The sequence below is a fragment of the Hyla sarda genome, unplaced genomic scaffold (assembly GCF_029499605.1).
Source record: "Hyla sarda isolate aHylSar1 unplaced genomic scaffold, aHylSar1.hap1 scaffold_1082, whole genome shotgun sequence".
NCBI classification, from domain to species: Eukaryota; Metazoa; Chordata; class Amphibia; order Anura; family Hylidae; genus Hyla; species Hyla sarda.
In genome coordinates this window covers 64,660-82,337 of record NW_026607702.1, presented here as the reverse complement: position 1 = coordinate 82,337, position 17,678 = coordinate 64,660, and the positions used below count along the sequence as shown (strand labels likewise).

The window sequence follows — 17,678 nt, the reverse complement described above, 5'->3', positions numbered from 1 at the left end:
TAAAAAAAACGTGCACAAAGGATGCGGTCTATCGCAAGCCCTTCTCCGATAGGAGAGAGGCCCCCCAACAAACCTTACCCTTCACCTCAGGACCAAAAGGTACCTGCGAGGTTCCAGGTTCGATGTCCCTTTTCGCCGAAGCTACTAGGGGACCACAAATGCTCCCGGCATCCCCCTTGGCGTTAGCCAAGGTATCTGCCCGCAGAGCCGATTACGGTAGGTACCCTGCCAAAGCAGGAGTACCCGGGGTGTTTGCAGGGAGGTGCGGAACCTAATGGCCACACACACCTCCCCTAGACCGCCAGGAGGGACACCCAGAAGGGCTACCGCATCCTGACCAATCCTGTGAACACACAACACGCAAAAAGTGACACAGTGAGACAAAAAAGAAATAAATAAGTGAATGTGTGCAGATATACTGCCCGGACATCCGGCCGGATCTATAAAAATTTCTCTGATCCTAGCCAGAAGGCCGGGAATCAAGAGGTGAGTGCCACAAGGTGAAGAGATTATGGTGCCCGTGCTTCAACTCAGTGAGTCTATTCTCCCAGTGAGTTTCGGCACCTCGGGGTCACCACTCCCCGAGGCACAAAAGTACCTCGGCTCTAGACCCTCTCAGCCTCATGGCGAGACCCGGAGGGAACAGGTCACATCGGGGCAGCCGTCGAGCTGATTCCTCAGAACCAGCCCCGGAAAGCCCTGGTACACCTGCATCCTCCATGCAGCACCCATCCCCACCAGCATGAAAACTGATAAGAACAGATACTACACTTGATCTTAGCCAAAAGGCCGAGAAGCGATAACCGTGAAAGGGGCGGGCCCAACAAGGTCCCCTTCATGGGCACTATCACTGCTTGCTGTCAGGGAGGCTGCCAGACAATTTTCCATGCACACTCTGGGCTGGGGGGCAGTCAACCACCAGTACACACAGCAGAACCTAAACCCATACCATTATTGCTAAGCAGCAAGACAGGGGCCCATTGCACTCCCACGGGGCCTTTTTAAATGCAATCCATAACCCGGATTTGCCAGGAACCCTTCTTACTCCTCCTACTTGCATGTGACACTGGGCTTAGGATCTGCATAGGAAACACACACACAAGCACACACCTACCTTTGTTGCCTGCAGATGCCTCCTTGGCTGTCCCCAAACGGTATCAAACCAACACCCACGGGAAGCTGTAAGCATAGAGGACATGCCTGCACCCCATTGGACTTACCTGTGTGGGTTAAATCCGGGTTATTTGACAACCTATGGCGGTGATGGTTCTGCTCAGGCAGAGCAGTGCTGATGCTCCTCATAAAGCTGTCGCTGCTGTGAAGGTTCTAGGTGACATCACAAATCCCTTTGGTTACATACACAACAAAGCTGGGTTGTTGTTGTTTACACTCTGCAAGGCCTGTGGAAGTGAGTGACATCATAGCACTGTAGTTCTGAGGGTTCAAGATGGATGCAACAATCTCCTGTTGCTTCTATGAAGGCCGTAATAGACGACATCACCAAACAGCTCCATAGTCACATACACAGCAAAGGAGAGATGTTGTTTACACCTAGTGATGTCAGTGGTATTGAGTGACATCACAGCACAGTGCTAAGGCTCCTGGGCCTGGACACAGCAGCGGCTGCAATATCTCAACGGAGAATACGTTTATATCTATGTGTGTGTGTGCGCATATATATATATATATATATATATATATATATATATATATATTTCTCCGCCGAAATCACTTTTAAACCCATTTCCACCTTTTTTTCCCTTCTCTTCCTCTTACTTTTTTTTCACGTTTTTTTACGTTTTTCTCCTTTTCGCCTCTTTTCTGGGCGTATTATTCTTCTTTTTCTTCTTTTTTTTCGTCTAATGCATACCCCATCAGTGCAGCAATGCTTATTCAATACCGCCAGCAGATGGAGACACTGGGGGATAATTTTCTAAGGATTTATACTGATTTTTCCTGTCTGAATTTGTCGCACAGAAAGTTGCAGGCCAAATATGTGTGACATTTCTGCGACTTTAGCTTCTAGAGCATTTTTACAACATTATACATAGGTGCTGAATACATAAAAAGCGACTGTTCAGCGACAGACAAGTCGCATCGGCTGAAAGTAGGCCAGAATGTCAGTCCATGTTGGAGCAGGTTTAGATACAGTCTAAAGCATAGATCTCAAAGTCTGTGCACAGAATTTAGCAAGGGCCTCGCACCTTCTGATGCATCAGGTAGGTGCACAATAGCATAGCCTAACCCTCTGTACTTTGGTCTATATTGATGCGGGACATAGACAGCCAGCTGATGACCAATCCATTAGTGCAATGGATGGCTGGAAGCATTTGTCTTTGCCTTTGCAATACCACAGAAGCAATGCATGGTCAATGTACAGCAATGACACACCTGTGTGAACAGCCAGGAGACCCCCCCCCCCCCCCCCCCCCCCATGTTATGTTACATAGTTACATAGCTAGTACGGTCGAAAAAAGACATATGTCCATCACGTTCAACCAGGGAATTAAGGGGTAGGGGTGTGGCGCGATATTGGGGAAGGGATGAGATTTTATATTTCTTCATAAGCATTAATCTTATTTTGTCAATTAGGAACATTCAGCACCCACCCGCTATCAAGGCAGCTGCCTATCATGTCATGCCCTACCTGCACAGGTGTGCTGGCTACTCAAATGATCCAATTAAGGAGGCCATTTAGTCAGCAGCAGCAGAAGTCCTGTGCCTGGACGCTCCAACAGGGGCCAGACACAAGCAGAAGCAGAAGCAGCAGAAGCAGCAGCAGCACCACCTTTTGTTTTTTGGCTGCAGCAGCAGCAAGGCCCACAGGGCTGGCTAGCTGGCTAGCCAGCAAGCAGGTAGCAATGAAAGTAGGAATCTTTCTTTTTAACCCTGTAAGGGGGTGGTGCACTGTACCCGAAGATACTGCCATATCGGGTCAATGCATAGGGCGACGGAAGCAAGCTTCGAAATCGGCCCCCGTTCTCAAAAATCCATTTAATATATGGTCCCCAGATAGGGGACGTATCAGATATTAAACTGATAAGAACAGATTTTTTTTTTTTTTTTTTTTTTTTTTTTTTTTTTTTCCCCTCAGTTACAGACTATTGTTTGGACGATCATCAGGTCACCTACCAAGACTCGTCACTTAAAACAATATCTGAAAAAACATCATACGGAAAAAACTAACTAAGGGAACCGAGTGCCAAGAAAAAGTGACCAAACAACAAAACAAAAAAACATGTCAAAAACAATCACAGAAATTGGTCAAAAACTTACAGCTTTCTCCTTTACGTACTTCTTATAAATTTTTCCATCGTGTATGCATCCAGATTTTCTCCGCTTCTTCTTCACCAATTCTCTTTTTGTCCAGTAGAAAGATAGTAAAAATCCTTCCTAAAAACAATCTTTTCAATTCCCTCGGAGAAATAACAACATTTTTAAAAACAAGCAAATTGCGTGAGTCCCATAAAACCTCTTTAAAAACAGAAAAAAGAATCCAATTAGTACGTGTATCTTCCTTTTTACTAAGATCTTGACCAATAAAAACTTTCTCAAAAGAAAAACTGTTATATCCAGTGAGTTGGATTAAAAACTTCTTTAAAAACATAAAAAATTCTTTTGCATAAAAACAGTCCCAATAAAGGTGCACTAAGTCTTCTCTACCTCCACAACCCTCTCTTGGGCATCTGTCACTTATTCTCAAACCTCTTCCATTTAAAAAAGATCGGGTTGGGAGGCAGCCATGAAAGGACATCCAACTAACGTCTTTTTGTCTGTTTGATAGTCCAATAACTTTAAAAAACTTCCAAATCTTCACAGACTGAGCATTAGTGCAGAATGGTACTTCATATAATCTCTCATTTTTCCTTATTTCTTGTTCTATTTTCTTTTTATCAGGTTCACCTAAAGAGCTCAAACCAAATTGATCATTGAAAGACCTGAGGAGCACATAGAAGGTAGGTATCACATGTGCTATGGGTCTCCTCAAATCCCTCTCACACCAGCCCCATTTGGAAAACAACCATCCTGCAAGGTATTTACTCATGTCTGCCGCCCTATTATTGCACTGTATCAATTTAAAAATTAAAAGAAAATAGTGCACCTTTAAAAACAGATCAATGTTTGGAAAGTTATATCCGCCCAAATTCATACTCTTCATCACTTCTTCTCTTCTCATTTTCTCCATCTTAGACCCCCAGAAGAACACAAAAAGCTTCCTTGTGACTCTCCTAGTCCATAACTTCCCTGGAGGAAGCACCATAGCCGTATACAAGAGAAGCGGTAGGATTACAGACTTAATGATAAGAACTTTCCCTTTAAGTGACAAGTTCCTTAACCTCCAGAAGGATAGCTTCTTCTCAATTTTACTGTCCAAAGTCTCATAACTTTTCTTTCCTTTGAGGTCTTTATCAAATATCACTCCTAGCACTTCAATGTCTTCTTTTTCCTTAACACCATCCACTACTATATTCTCTTGGTTCCCAAAACTGCATAATTGGCACTTCCCCCAGTTCACATTCATCCCAGCCACACAACAAAAAATCCTCACATGCAAATTTACTCTGTTGAGATCTGCTTGGGATGTACAAGTAAAAACCACATCGTCCATATAACTTAAAACCTTTAACTTACTACCATCACTACCTGGAATAAAAACACCACTCACATATTTATCTTTCTGCACATTCTTCAACAGGCCCTCTATAACGCATATAAACAGAATTGGGGAGAGTGGGCATCCCTGTCTGACTCCAGACAAGACATTAAAAGCAGGCCCCACATGCCCATTTACTAAAATCTGACTTGTCACCCCATGATAAAAACTCATAATAACAGATAATAACTTTTCTGGAATACCTAAGTGTTTTAAAGCAATGAACATAAAATCATGTGCAACCTTATCATAAGCCTTTTCGAAATCTATGGACTCAACAAACAGTGCATTCTTGTTAAAGTTACTGTAATAAATAGAGTCTCTTAAAAGCAATAAATTATCTGTTATTTTTCTTTTCGGTACTGCACAAACTTGGTATTCTCCCACAAGGTGGTCCACTACATCACTCAGTCTATTAGCCACAATCTTAGCAATTATCTTGTAGTCACAATTTAATAAAGTTATAGGTCTCCAATTTTTAAGATCTCTGCCATCACCTTTTTTATGAATTAATGTTATGACCCCTTTCTTCATAGATTCAGCTAAAACACCTGAGTTAAAAACATATTGCACCACCCGTGTAAACTCTTTACTTAAAATATTCCAGAACGCGGAATAAAACTCAGCGGGGAGACCATCACAGCCTGGTGTCTTCCCTTTGGCCATCTTATCCAGGGCCTGCTTGATCTCCCCTTCACTAACATCATCAATCAAAAAATCTACTTTTTCAACAGGAACATTATTCTCCAAAATATTACAATAATCATTCATCTCCGTCTCACTGGCTCTGCTCTTATTACTAAAGAGTGTCTCATAAAATCTGCCAATCTCCTTCACCATCTCCTCTCCAAAAACTTCCCCCGTAGGGGTAAAAACAGATTTAAAAACACCTTTAGCATTAAAACATTTTTTAAAGAAATACCGTGTACACTGCTCATTTTCTTCTAGGTGCTGCACTTTAGACTTATATACAATATTCCTTCCCTTTTCCAACAACCTTTTTTTCATCTCCCCCTTCACCTTAACAATCTCATCCTCCACCTCCACACCAACACGTTTAAACTTATAGAGAGTCTCTAACCGGGATACAAGCCTTTCATCACTCCTCCTCTTCTCTTGTGCTCTCTTTATGCAAAACATCTTAAAGAAATTAGAAAACTCTCCTTTAGCCCATTCCCACCACACTAAGACATTACTAAAATCAGGTTGTTTAGAAACACAGGATAAAAACACATGATTAAAACCAGCCATTACTTCCTCATCTTCCAATAGACTTACATTTAATTTCCAGAGCCCCCTCCCAAAATGAAGGGACTCTGTGACACTTATCTCAGCCGACACCATCTTGTGGTCTGAGAAAGTTGACATCATTTGATTGCACCGGACCACCTTAATCCCATCAGAGACCAGGATGTAATCGATCCGGGATTTACAGCGGCCACTATCTGATATGTACGTATATCTTTCATCAGTGCTAACCATCAGTCCAACATCAGTAAAATGCAAGTCTTGAATAATTTGATTTAAAACATTGGAAGTAATATCAGTTCTAACCTCAGCAGAGCTCTCACGATCATTGACGGATCTAATGCAGTTAAAATCGCCAACAATAATAGTATCTTCACGACCAGGGATAAAAAACTTAAGGGACTCTAAAAAAGACAAACGTGCTTGTTTTTCTGCTGGAGCATACACATTAAAAATTCTCATCCTCTGGCCCAAAACCTCAAAAATTAAAACCATACAACGACCAGGTACTAAAGTTTGGCAATTTAAAACTTTAATGTCCCTGTTTCGCAATAAAATCCCAACACCTTCATTTTTGTTTTCTGCACATGTGGACCAGAAGGACTGCCCACACTTCCACTCATTTGCATAAGGTGCTGACTTTATTGCACACTCCTGTAAACATATCACATCACTTCTAACATTCTCAAGAATATCAAAAATTGCAGCTCTCCTAATTTCAGACTCAATACTTCTTACATTAATAGTTGTTACAACCAAAGTCATAATAACTAGGAAAAGAAAACCAAATGCTTTAAAATCCATCTTAACTTAGAAATTAACATTTTGGCCTTCAACTTTCCTATGTAAACTTGCAAAACAATCAGGCGACCCTATGTTAGAGTCCCTGTCTATTTCATTATCACTACCAAGAACAAGGGCTTCCTGATCCTCAGACCAGCTCCCTGTCTTACACCTTTTATTCACAACCTGCACATCCTCATCTTCCTCCTCCTCTTCTTCCTTACTGCGAGAAACTCTCTGACCAGGTGTTAGAGATCTCTGAGATGACCCAACAACTTCCATTCCCTCCTCCTCCCCCACAATTGGGTTTGGACATTCAATATCATCCATAGCCTCTTCACTAGAAAGAACATCACCATACACTGTCTCAATTTTCTCCACCACTTTCACTTTTTTTGCTTTTTTCTTTTTCACCAAGGTAAATTCACCTCCCACACCTGTCTCCTCACCAGTCACAGCAGTGGAAACACCCTCCTCCCCTGACCTCTCCTGAGTGCTAATGTGCTCCACTATCACAGAACTTTCCTCAGCCACCTGTGCCACATTAACACTCACACTCTCACCAACTCCAGGAACAAACCTCCCTCCCCCTTTTTCTCTTTGTTCTCCTCTATTCCCAGCTGCATCAGCATAACTTCTCTTCTTTTTATACCACATATCACAGCCTCTTGCCAAATGTTCCTCACTTCCACAGATATCACATGTCTTCTTCTCTGTACAAATACTTGCTTCATGACCAGTTTTCCCACAATTTCTGCAACATTCTCCTTTCTCAGGGCAATAATCCTGCACATGGCCATAGGCATGGCACTTTCTACAATATTGCAACTGGCCTTCATAAAAGCAGAAACCTCTCTCTCCTCCGATAGAAAACACCTGTGGTATGCTCTTCCTTCCATCTTGCATTCCTTCATCTTTTTTAAATTTTACAATAAACTTTCTCTTACAATTAAAGTACCCAAACTTGTTCTTAAGTCTTCCTATAAATTTCACTTCCTCGCAATACCGGAACAAAAAGTTTGTAACCATTTCATCAGAAACCTTAGGATTATACATGTGGACAATTACTACCTTTGTTGTATTCATAAATAACGGTTCCACTTTAATCTTCTTCATTATAGCAGGCTCACTTTTCCTCTTCATTTCTTCAAGATCCATATAGACTCTCTGGCAAATCTCAGAACCACAAAAAGTAATATCATAAATTCCTTGCCTAGGAAAATCCTGTATAGCCAATACATTCCATACCTGTAGGTAATCAAGCTTGCGAAGAATCTCCACAACGATTTGGTCAAGTCCGATCGTCCCCCGGTGCTCGCCAGGAACGTAGATCCGCACCGTGTCCTCAAGTCCACGCGCCTTCTCGCTCATTTTTGCAGGTAAAACCCACGATCGCAGCTCAGCAACAATCCAGGGCCCCCTGTAAAGAGGGCCCCGATCACCACTCCTTTCAACCCAAACCACGCACAGAAATCCACACGTGATCTTAGCCAAAAGGCCGAGAAGCGATAACCGTGAAAGGGGCGGGCCCAACAAGGTCCCCTTCATGGGCACTATCACTGCTTGCTGTCAGGGAGGCTGCCAGACAATTTTCCATGCACACTCTGGGCTGGGGGGCAGTCAACCACCAGTACACACAGCAGAACCTAAACCCATACCATTATTGCTAAGCAGCAAGACAGGGGCCCATTGCACTCCCACGGGGCCTTTTTAAATGCAATCCATAACCCGGATTTGCCAGGAACCCTTCTTACTCCTCCTACTTGCATGTGACACTGGGCTTAGGATCTGCATAGGAAACACACACACAAGCACACACCTACCTTTGTTGCCTGCAGATGCCTCCTTGGCTGTCCCCAAACGGTATCAAACCAACACCCACGGGAAGCTGTAAGCATAGAGGACATGCCTGCACCCCATTGGACTTACCTGTGTGGGTTAAATCCGGGTTATTTGACAACCTATGGCGGTGATGGTTCTGCTCAGGCAGAGCAGTGCTGATGCTCCTCATAAAGCTGTCGCTGCTGTGAAGGTTCTAGGTGACATCACAAATCCCTTTGGTTACATACACAACAAAGCTGGGTTGTTGTTGTTTACACTCTGCAAGGCCTGTGGAAGTGAGTGACATCATAGCACTGTAGTTCTGAGGGTTCAAGATGGATGCAACAATCTCCTGTTGCTTCTATGAAGGCCTTAATAGACGACATCACCAAACAGCTCCATAGTCACATACACAGCAAAGGAGAGATGTTGTTTACACCTAGTGATGTCAGTGGTATTGAGTGACATCACAGCACAGTGCTAAGGCTCCTGGGCCTGGACACAGCAGCGGCTGCAATATCTCAACGGAGAATACGTTTATATCTATGTGTGTGTGTGCGCATATATATATATATATATATATATATATATATATATATATATATTTCTCCGCCGAAATCACTTTTAAACCCATTTCCACCTTTTTTTCCCTTCTCTTCCTCTTACTTTTTTTTCACGTTTTTTTACGTTTTTCTCCTTTTCGCCTCTTTTCTGGGCGTATTATTCTTCTTTTTCTTCTTTTTTTTCGTCTAATGCATACCCCATCAGTGCAGCAATGCTTATTCAATACCGCCAGCAGATGGAGACACTGGGGGATAATTTTCTAAGGATTTATACTGATTTTTCCTGTCTGAATTTGTCGCACAGAAAGTTGCAGGCCAAATATGTGTGACATTTCTGCGACTTTAGCTTCTAGAGCATTTTTACAACATTATACATAGGTGCTGAATACATAAAAAGCGACTGTTCAGCGACAGACAAGTCGCATCGGCTGAAAGTAGGCCAGAATGTCAGTCCATGTTGGAGCAGGTTTAGATACAGTCTAAAGCATAGATCTCAAAGTCTGTGCACAGAATTTAGCAAGGGCCTCGCACCTTCTGATGCATCAGGTAGGTGCACAATAGCATAGCCTAACCCTCTGTACTTTGGTCTATATTGATGCGGGACATAGACAGCCAGCTGATGACCAATCCATTAGTGCAATGGATGGCTGGAAGCATTTGTCTTTGCCTTTGCAATACCACAGAAGCAATGCATGGTCAATGTACAGCAATGACACACCTGTGTGAACAGCCAGGAGACCCCCCCCCCCCCCCATGTTATGTTACATAGTTACATAGTTAGTACGGTCGAAAAAAGACATATGTCCATCACGTTCAACCAGGGAATTAAGGGGTAGGGGTGTGGCGCGATATTGGGGAAGGGATGAGATTTTATATTTCTTCATAAGCATTAATCTTATTTTGTCAATTAGGAACATTCAGCACCCACCCGCTATCAAGGCAGCTGCCTATCATGTCATGCCCTACCTGCACAGGTGTGCTGGCTACTCAAATGATCCAATTAAGGAGGCCATTTAGTCAGCAGCAGCAGAAGTCCTGTGCCTGGACGCTCCAACAGGGGCCAGACACAAGCAGAAGCAGAAGCAGCAGAAGCAGCAGCAGCACCACCTTTTGTTTTTTGGCTGCAGCAGCAGCAAGGCCCACAGGGCTGGCTAGCTGGCTAGCCAGCAAGCAGGTAGCAATGAAAGTAGGAATCTTTCTTTTTAACCCTGTAAGGGGGTGGTGCACTGTACCCGAAGATACTGCCATATCGGGTCAATGCATAGGGCGACGGAAGCAAGCTTCGAAATCGGCCCCCGTTCTCAAAAATCCATTTAATATATGGTCCCCAGATAGGGGACGTATCAGATATTAAACTGATAAGAACAGATACTACACTTGATCTTAGCCAAAAGGCCGAGAAGCGATAACCGTGAAAGGGGCGGGCCCAACAAGGTCCCCTTCATGGGCACTATCACTGCTTGCTGTCTGGGAGGCTGCCAGACAATTTTCCATGCACACTCTGGGCTGGGGGGCAGTCAACCACCAGTACACACAGCAGAACCTAAACCCATACCATTATTGCTAAGCAGCAAGACAGGGGCCCATTGCACTCCCACGGGGCCTTTTTAAATGCAATCCATAACCCGGATTTGCCAGGAACCCTTCTTACTCCTCCTACTTGCATGTGACACTGGGCTTAGGATCTGCATAGGAAACACACACACAAGCACACACCTACCTTTGTTGCCTGCAGATGCCTCCTTGGCTGTCCCCAAACGGTATCAAACCAACACCCACGGGAAGCTGTAAGCATAGAGGACATGCCTGCACCCCATTGGACTTACCTGTGTGGGTTAAATCCGGGTTATTTGACAACCTATGGCGGTGATGGTTCTGCTCAGGCAGAGCAGTGCTGATGCTCCTCATAAAGCTGTCGCTGCTGTGAAGGTTCTAGGTGACATCACAAATCCCTTTGGTTACATACACAACAAAGCTGGGTTGTTGTTGTTTACACTCTGCAAGGCCTGTGGAAGTGAGTGACATCATAGCACTGTAGTTCTGAGGGTTCAAGATGGATGCAACAATCTCCTGTTGCTTCTATGAAGGCCGTAATAGACGACATCACCAAACAGCTCCATAGTCACATACACAGCAAAGGAGAGATGTTGTTTACACCTAGTGATGTCAGTGGTATTGAGTGACATCACAGCACAGTGCTAAGGCTCCTGGGCCTGGACACAGCAGCGGCTGCAATATCTCAACGGAGAATACGTTTATATCTATGTGTGTGTGTGCGCATATATATATATATATATATATATATATATTTCTCCGCTGAAATCACTTTTAAACCCATTTCCACCTTTTTTTCCCTTCTCTTCCTCTTACTTTTTTTTCACGTTTTTTTACGTTTTTCTCCTTTTCGCCTCTTTTCTGGGCGTATTATTCTTCTTTTTCTTCTTTTTTTTCGTCTAATGCATACCCCATCAGTGCAGCAATGCTTATTCAATACCGCCAGCAGATGGAGACACTGGGGGATAATTTTCTAAGGATTTATACTGATTTTTCCTGTCTGAATTTGTCGCACAGAAAGTTGCAGGCCAAATATGTGTGACATTTCTGCGACTTTAGCTTCTAGAGCATTTTTACAACATTATACATAGGTGCTGAATACATAAAAAGTGACTGTTCAGCGACAGACAAGTCGCATCGGCTGAAAGTAGGCCAGAATGTCAGTCCATGTTGGAGCAGGTTTAGATACAGTCTAAAGCATAGATCTCAAAGTCTGTGCACAGAATTTAGCAAGGGCCTCGCACCTTCTGATGCATCAGGTAGGTGCACAATAGCATAGCCTAACCCTCTGTACTTTGGTCTATATTGATGCGGGACATAGACAGCCAGCTGATGACCAATCCATTAGTGCAATGGATGGCTGGAAGCATTTGTCTTTGCCTTTGCAATACCACAGAAGCAATGCATGGTCAATGTACAGCAATGACACACCTGTGTGAACAGCCAGGAGACCCCCCCCCCCCCCCCCCCATGTTATGTTACATAGTTACATAGTTAGTACGGTCGAAAAAAGACATATGTCCATCACGTTCAACCAGGGAATTAAGGGGTAGGGGTGTGGCGCGATATTGGGGAAGGGATGAGATTTTATATTTCTTCATAAGCATTAATCTTATTTTGTCAATTAGGAACATTCAGCACCCACCCGCTATCAAGGCAGCTGCCTATCATGTCATGCCCTACCTGCACAGGTGTGCTGGCTACTCAAATGATCCAATTAAGGAGGCCATTTAGTCAGCAGCAGCAGAAGTCCTGTGCCTGGACGCTCCAACAGGGGCCAGACACAAGCAGAAGCAGAAGCAGCAGAAGCAGCAGCAGCACCACCTTTTGTTTTTTGGCTGCAGCAGCAGCAAGGCCCACAGGGCTGGCTAGCTGGCTAGCCAGCAAGCAGGTAGCAATGAAAGTAGGAATCTTTCTTTTTAACCCTGTAAGGGGGTGGTGCACTGTACCCGAAGATACTGCCATATCGGGTCAATGCATAGGGCGACGGAAGCAAGCTTCGAAATCGGCCCCCGTTCTCAAAAATCCATTTAATATATGGTCCCCAGATAGGGGACGTATCAGATATTAAACTGATAAGAACAGATTTTTTTTTTTTTTTTCCTCAGTTACAGACTATTGTTTGGACGATCATCAGGTCACCTACCAAGACTCGTCACTTAAAACAATATCTGAAAAAACATCATACGGAAAAAACTAACTAAGGGAACCGAGTGCCAAGAAAAAGTGACCAAAAAACAAAGCAAAAAAAACATGTCAAAAACAATCACAGAAATTGGTCAAAAACTTACAGCTTTCTCCTTTACGTACTTTTTATAAATTCTTCCATCGTGTATGCATCCAGATTTTCTCCGCTTCTTCTTCACCAATTCTCTTTTTGTCCAGTAGAAAGATAGTAAAAATCCTTCCTAAAAACAATCTTTTCAATTCCCTCGGAGAAATAACAACATTTTTAAAAACAAGCAAATTGCGTGAGTCCCATAAAACCTCTTTAAAAACAGAAAAAAGAATCCAATTAGTACGTGTATCTTCCTTTTTACTAAGATCTTGACCAATAAAAACTTTCTCAAAAGAAAAACTGTTATATCCAGTGAGTTGGATTAAAAACCTCTTTAAAAACATAAAAAATTCTTTTGCATAAAAACAGTCCCAATAAAGGTGCACTAAGTCTTCTCTACCTCCACAACCCTCTCTTGGGCATCTGTCACTTATTCTCAAACCTCTTCCATTTAAAAAAGATCGGGTTGGGAGGCAGCCATGAAAGGACATCCAACTAACGTCTTTTTGTCTGTTTGATAGTCCAATAACTTTAAAAAACTTCCAAATCTTCACAGACTGAGCATTAGTGCAGAATGGTACTTCATATAATCTCTCATTTTTCCTTATTTCTTGTTCTATTTTCTTTTTATCAGGTTCACCTAAAGAGCTCAAACCAAATTGATCATTGAAAGACCCGAGGAGCACATAGAAGGTAGGTATCACATGTGCTATGGGTCTCCTCAAATCCCTCTCACACCAGCCCCATTTGGAAAACAACCATCCTGCAAGGTATTTACTCATGTCTGCCGCCCTATTATTGCACTGTATCAATTTAAAAATTAAAAGAAAATAGTGCACCTTTAAAAACAGATCAATGTTTGGAAAGTTATATCCGCCCAAATTCATACTCTTCATCACTTCTTCTCTTCTCATTTTCTCCATCTTAGACCCCCAGAAGAACACAAAAAGCTTCCTTGTAACTCTCCTAGTCCATAACTTCCCTGGAGGAAGCACCATAGCCGTATACAAGAGAAGCGGTAGGATTACAGACTTAATGATAAGAACTTTCCCTTTAAGTGACAAGTTCCTTAGCCTCCAGAAGGATAGCTTCTTCTCAATTTTACTGTCCAAAGTCTCATAACTTTTCTTTCCTTTGAGGTCTTTGTCAAATATCACTCCTAGCACTTCAATGTCTTCTTTTTCCTTAACACCATCCACTACTATATTCTCATGGTTCCCAAAACTGCATAATTGGCACTTCCCCCAGTTCACATTCATCCCAGCCACACAACAAAAAATCCTCACATGCAAATTTACTCTGTTGAGATCTGCTTGGGATGTACAAGTAAAAACCACATCGTCCATATAACTTAAAACCTTTAATTTACTACCACCACTACCTGGAATAAAAACACCACTCACACATTTATCTTTCTGCACATTCTTCAACAGGCCCTCTATAACGCATATAAACAGAATTGGGGAGAGTGGGCATCCCTGTCTGACTCCAGACAAGACATTAAAAGCAGGCCCCACATGCCCATTTACTAAAATCTGACTTGTCACCCCATGATAAAAACTCATAATAACAGATAATAACTTTTCTGGAATACCTAAGTGTTTTAAAGCAATGAACATAAAATCATGTGCAACCTTATCATAAGCCTTTTCGAAATCTATGGACTCAACAAACAGTGCGTTCTTGTTAAAGTTACTGTAATAAATAGAGTCTCTTAAAAGCAATAAATTATCTGTTATTTTTCTTTTCGGTACTGCACAAACTTGGTATTCTCCCACAAGGTGGTCCACTACATCACTCAGTCTATTAGCCACAATCTTAGCAATTATCTTGTAGTCACAATTTAATAAAGTTATAGGTCTCCAATTTTTAAGATCTCTGCCATCACCTTTTTTATGAATTAATGTTATGACCCCTTTCTTCATAGATTCAGCTAAAACACCTGAGTTAAAAACATATTGCACCACCCGTGTAAACTCTTTACTTAAAATATTCCAGAACGCGGAATAAAACTCAGCGGGGAGACCATCACAGCCTGGTGTCTTCCCTTTGGCCATCTTATCCAGGGCCTGCTTGATCTCCCCTTCACTAACATCATCAATCAAAAAATCAACTTTTTCAACAGGAACATTATTCTCCAAAATATTACAATAATCATTCATCTCCGTCTCACTGGCTCTGCTCTTATTACTAAAGAGTGTCTCATAAAATCTGCCAATCTCCTTCACCATCTCCTCTCCAAAAACTTCCCCCGTAGGGGTAAAAACAGATTTAAAAACACCTTTAGCATTAAAACATTTTTTAAAGAAATACCGTGTACACTGCTCATTTTCTTCTAGGTGCTGCACTTTAGACTTATATACAATATTCCTTCCCTTTTCCAACAACCTTTTTTTCATCTCCCCCTTCACCTTAACAATCTCATCCTCCACCTCCACACCAACACGTTTAAACTTATAGAGAGTCTCTAACCGGGATACAAGCCTTTCATCACTCCTCCTCTTCTCTTGTGCTCTCTTTATGCAAAACATCTTAAAGAAATTAGAAAACTCTCCTTTAGCCCATTCCCACCACACTAAGACATTACTAAAATCAGGTTGTTTAGAAACACAGGATAAAAACACATGATTAAAACCAGCCATTACTTCCTCATCTTCCAATAGACTTACATTTAATTTCCAGAGCCCCCTCCCAAAATGAAGGGACTCTGTGACACTTATCTCAGCCGACACCATCTTGTGGTCTGAGAAAATTGACATCATTTGATTGCACCGGACCACCTTAATCCCATCAGAGACCAGGATGTAATCGATCCGGGATTTACAGCGGCCACTATCTGATATGTACGTATATCTTTCATCAGTGCTAACCATCAGTCCAACATCAGTAAAATGCAAGTCTTGAATAATTTGATTTAAAACATTGGAAGTAATATCAGTTCTAACCTCAGCAGAGCTCTCACGATCATTGACGGATCTAATGCAGTTAAAATCGCCAACAATAATAGTATCTTCACGACCAGGGATAAAAAACTTAAGGGACTCTAAAAAAGACAAACGTGCTTGTTTTTCTGCTGGAGCATACACATTAAAAATTCTCATCCTCTGGCCCAAAACCTCAAAAATTAAAACCATACAACGACCAGGTACTAAAATTTGGCAATTTAAAACTTTAATGTCCCTGTTTCGCAATAAAATCCCCACACCTTCATTTTTGTTTTCTGCACATGTGGACCAGAAGGACTGCCCACACTTCCACTCATTTGCATAAGGTGCTGACTTTATTGCACACTCCTGTAAACATATCACATCACTTCTAACATTCTCAAGAATATCAAAAATTGCAGCTCTCCTAATTTCAGACTCAATACTTCTTACATTAATAGTTGTTACAACCAAAGTCATAATAACTAGGAAAAGAAAACCAAATGCTTTAAAATCCATCTTAACTTAGAAATTAACATTTTGGCCTTCAACTTTCCTATGTAAACTTGCAAAACAATCAGGCGACCCTATGTTAGAGTCCCTGTCTATTTCATTATCACTACCAAGAACAAGGGCTTCCTGATCCTCAGACCAGCTCCCTGTCTTACACCTTTTATTCACAACCTGCACATCCTCATCTTCCTCCTCCTCTTCTTCCTTACTGCGAGAAACTCTCTGACCAGGTGTTAGAGATCTCTGAGATGACCCAACAACTTCCATTCCCTCCTCCTCCCCCACAATTGGGTTTGGACATTCAATATCATCCATAGCCTCTTCACTAGAAAGAACATCACCATACACTGTCTCAATTTTCTCCACCACTTTCACTTTTTTTGCTTTTTTCTTTTTCACCAAGGTAAATTCACCTCCCACACCTGTCTCCTCACCAGTCACAGCAGTGGAAACACCCTCCTCCCCTGACCTCTCCTGAGTGCTACTGTGCTCCACTATCACAGAACTTTCCTCAGCCACCTGTGCCACATTAACACTCACACTCTCACCAACTCCAGGAACAAACCTCCCTCCCCCTTTTTCTCTTTGTTCTCCTCTATTCCCAGCTGCATCAGCATAACTTCTCTTCTTTTTATACCACATATCACAGCCTCTTGCCAAATGTTCCTCACTTCCACAGATATCACATGTCTTCTTCTCTGTACAGATACTTGCTTCATGACCAGTTTTCCCACAATTTCTGCAACATTCTCCTTTCTCAGGGCAATAATCCTGCACATGGCCATAGGCATGGCACTTTCTACAATATTGCAACTGGCCTTCATAAAAGCAGAAACCTCTCTCTCCTCCGATAGAAAACACCTGTGGTATGCTCTTCCTTCCATCTTGCATTCCTTCATCTTTTTTAAATTTTACAATAAACTTTCTCTTACAATTAAAGTACCCAAACTTGTTCTTAAGTCTTCCTATAAATTTCACTTCCTCGCAATACCGGAACAAAAAGTTTGTAACCATTTCATCAGAAACCTTAGGATTATACATGTGGACAATTACTACCTTTGTTGTATTCATAAATAACGGTTCCACTTTAATCTTCTTCATTATAGCAGGCTCACTTTTCCTCTTCATTTCTTCAAGATCCATATAGACTCTCTGGCAAATCTCAGAACCACAAAAAGTAATATCATAAATTCCTTGCCTAGGAAAATCCTGTATAGCCAATACATTCCATACCTGTAGGTAATCAAGCTTGCGAAGAATCTCCAAAACGATTTGGTCAAGTCCGATCGTCCCCCGGTGCTCGCCAGGAACGTAGATCCGCACCAAGTCCTCAAGTCCAC

The 17,678-nt window shown here is 42.2% G+C and overlaps 2 non-coding genes and 2 pseudogenes across 2 annotated transcripts; all 4 read right to left on the bottom strand.

Moving 5' to 3' along the window:
• Window positions 1-641: 641 nt before the first annotated feature.
• Window positions 642-801, bottom strand: LOC130300472 (U2 spliceosomal RNA; annotated as a pseudogene).
• Window positions 802-2,897: 2,096 nt separating this feature from the next.
• On the bottom strand, window positions 2,898-3,105 carry LOC130300469 (U2 spliceosomal RNA; annotated as a pseudogene).
• Window positions 3,106-10,285: 7,180 nt separating this feature from the next.
• Window positions 10,286-10,476, bottom strand: LOC130300449 (U2 spliceosomal RNA). Its single transcript, XR_008851311.1, has one exon. It is a non-coding gene; the product is annotated as a U2 spliceosomal RNA (small nuclear RNA).
• Window positions 10,477-12,556: 2,080 nt separating this feature from the next.
• LOC130300462 (U2 spliceosomal RNA) lies at window positions 12,557-12,742 on the bottom strand. Its single transcript, XR_008851321.1, has one exon. It is a non-coding gene; the product is annotated as a U2 spliceosomal RNA (small nuclear RNA).
• Between the last annotated feature and the right edge of the window lie 4,936 nt (window positions 12,743-17,678).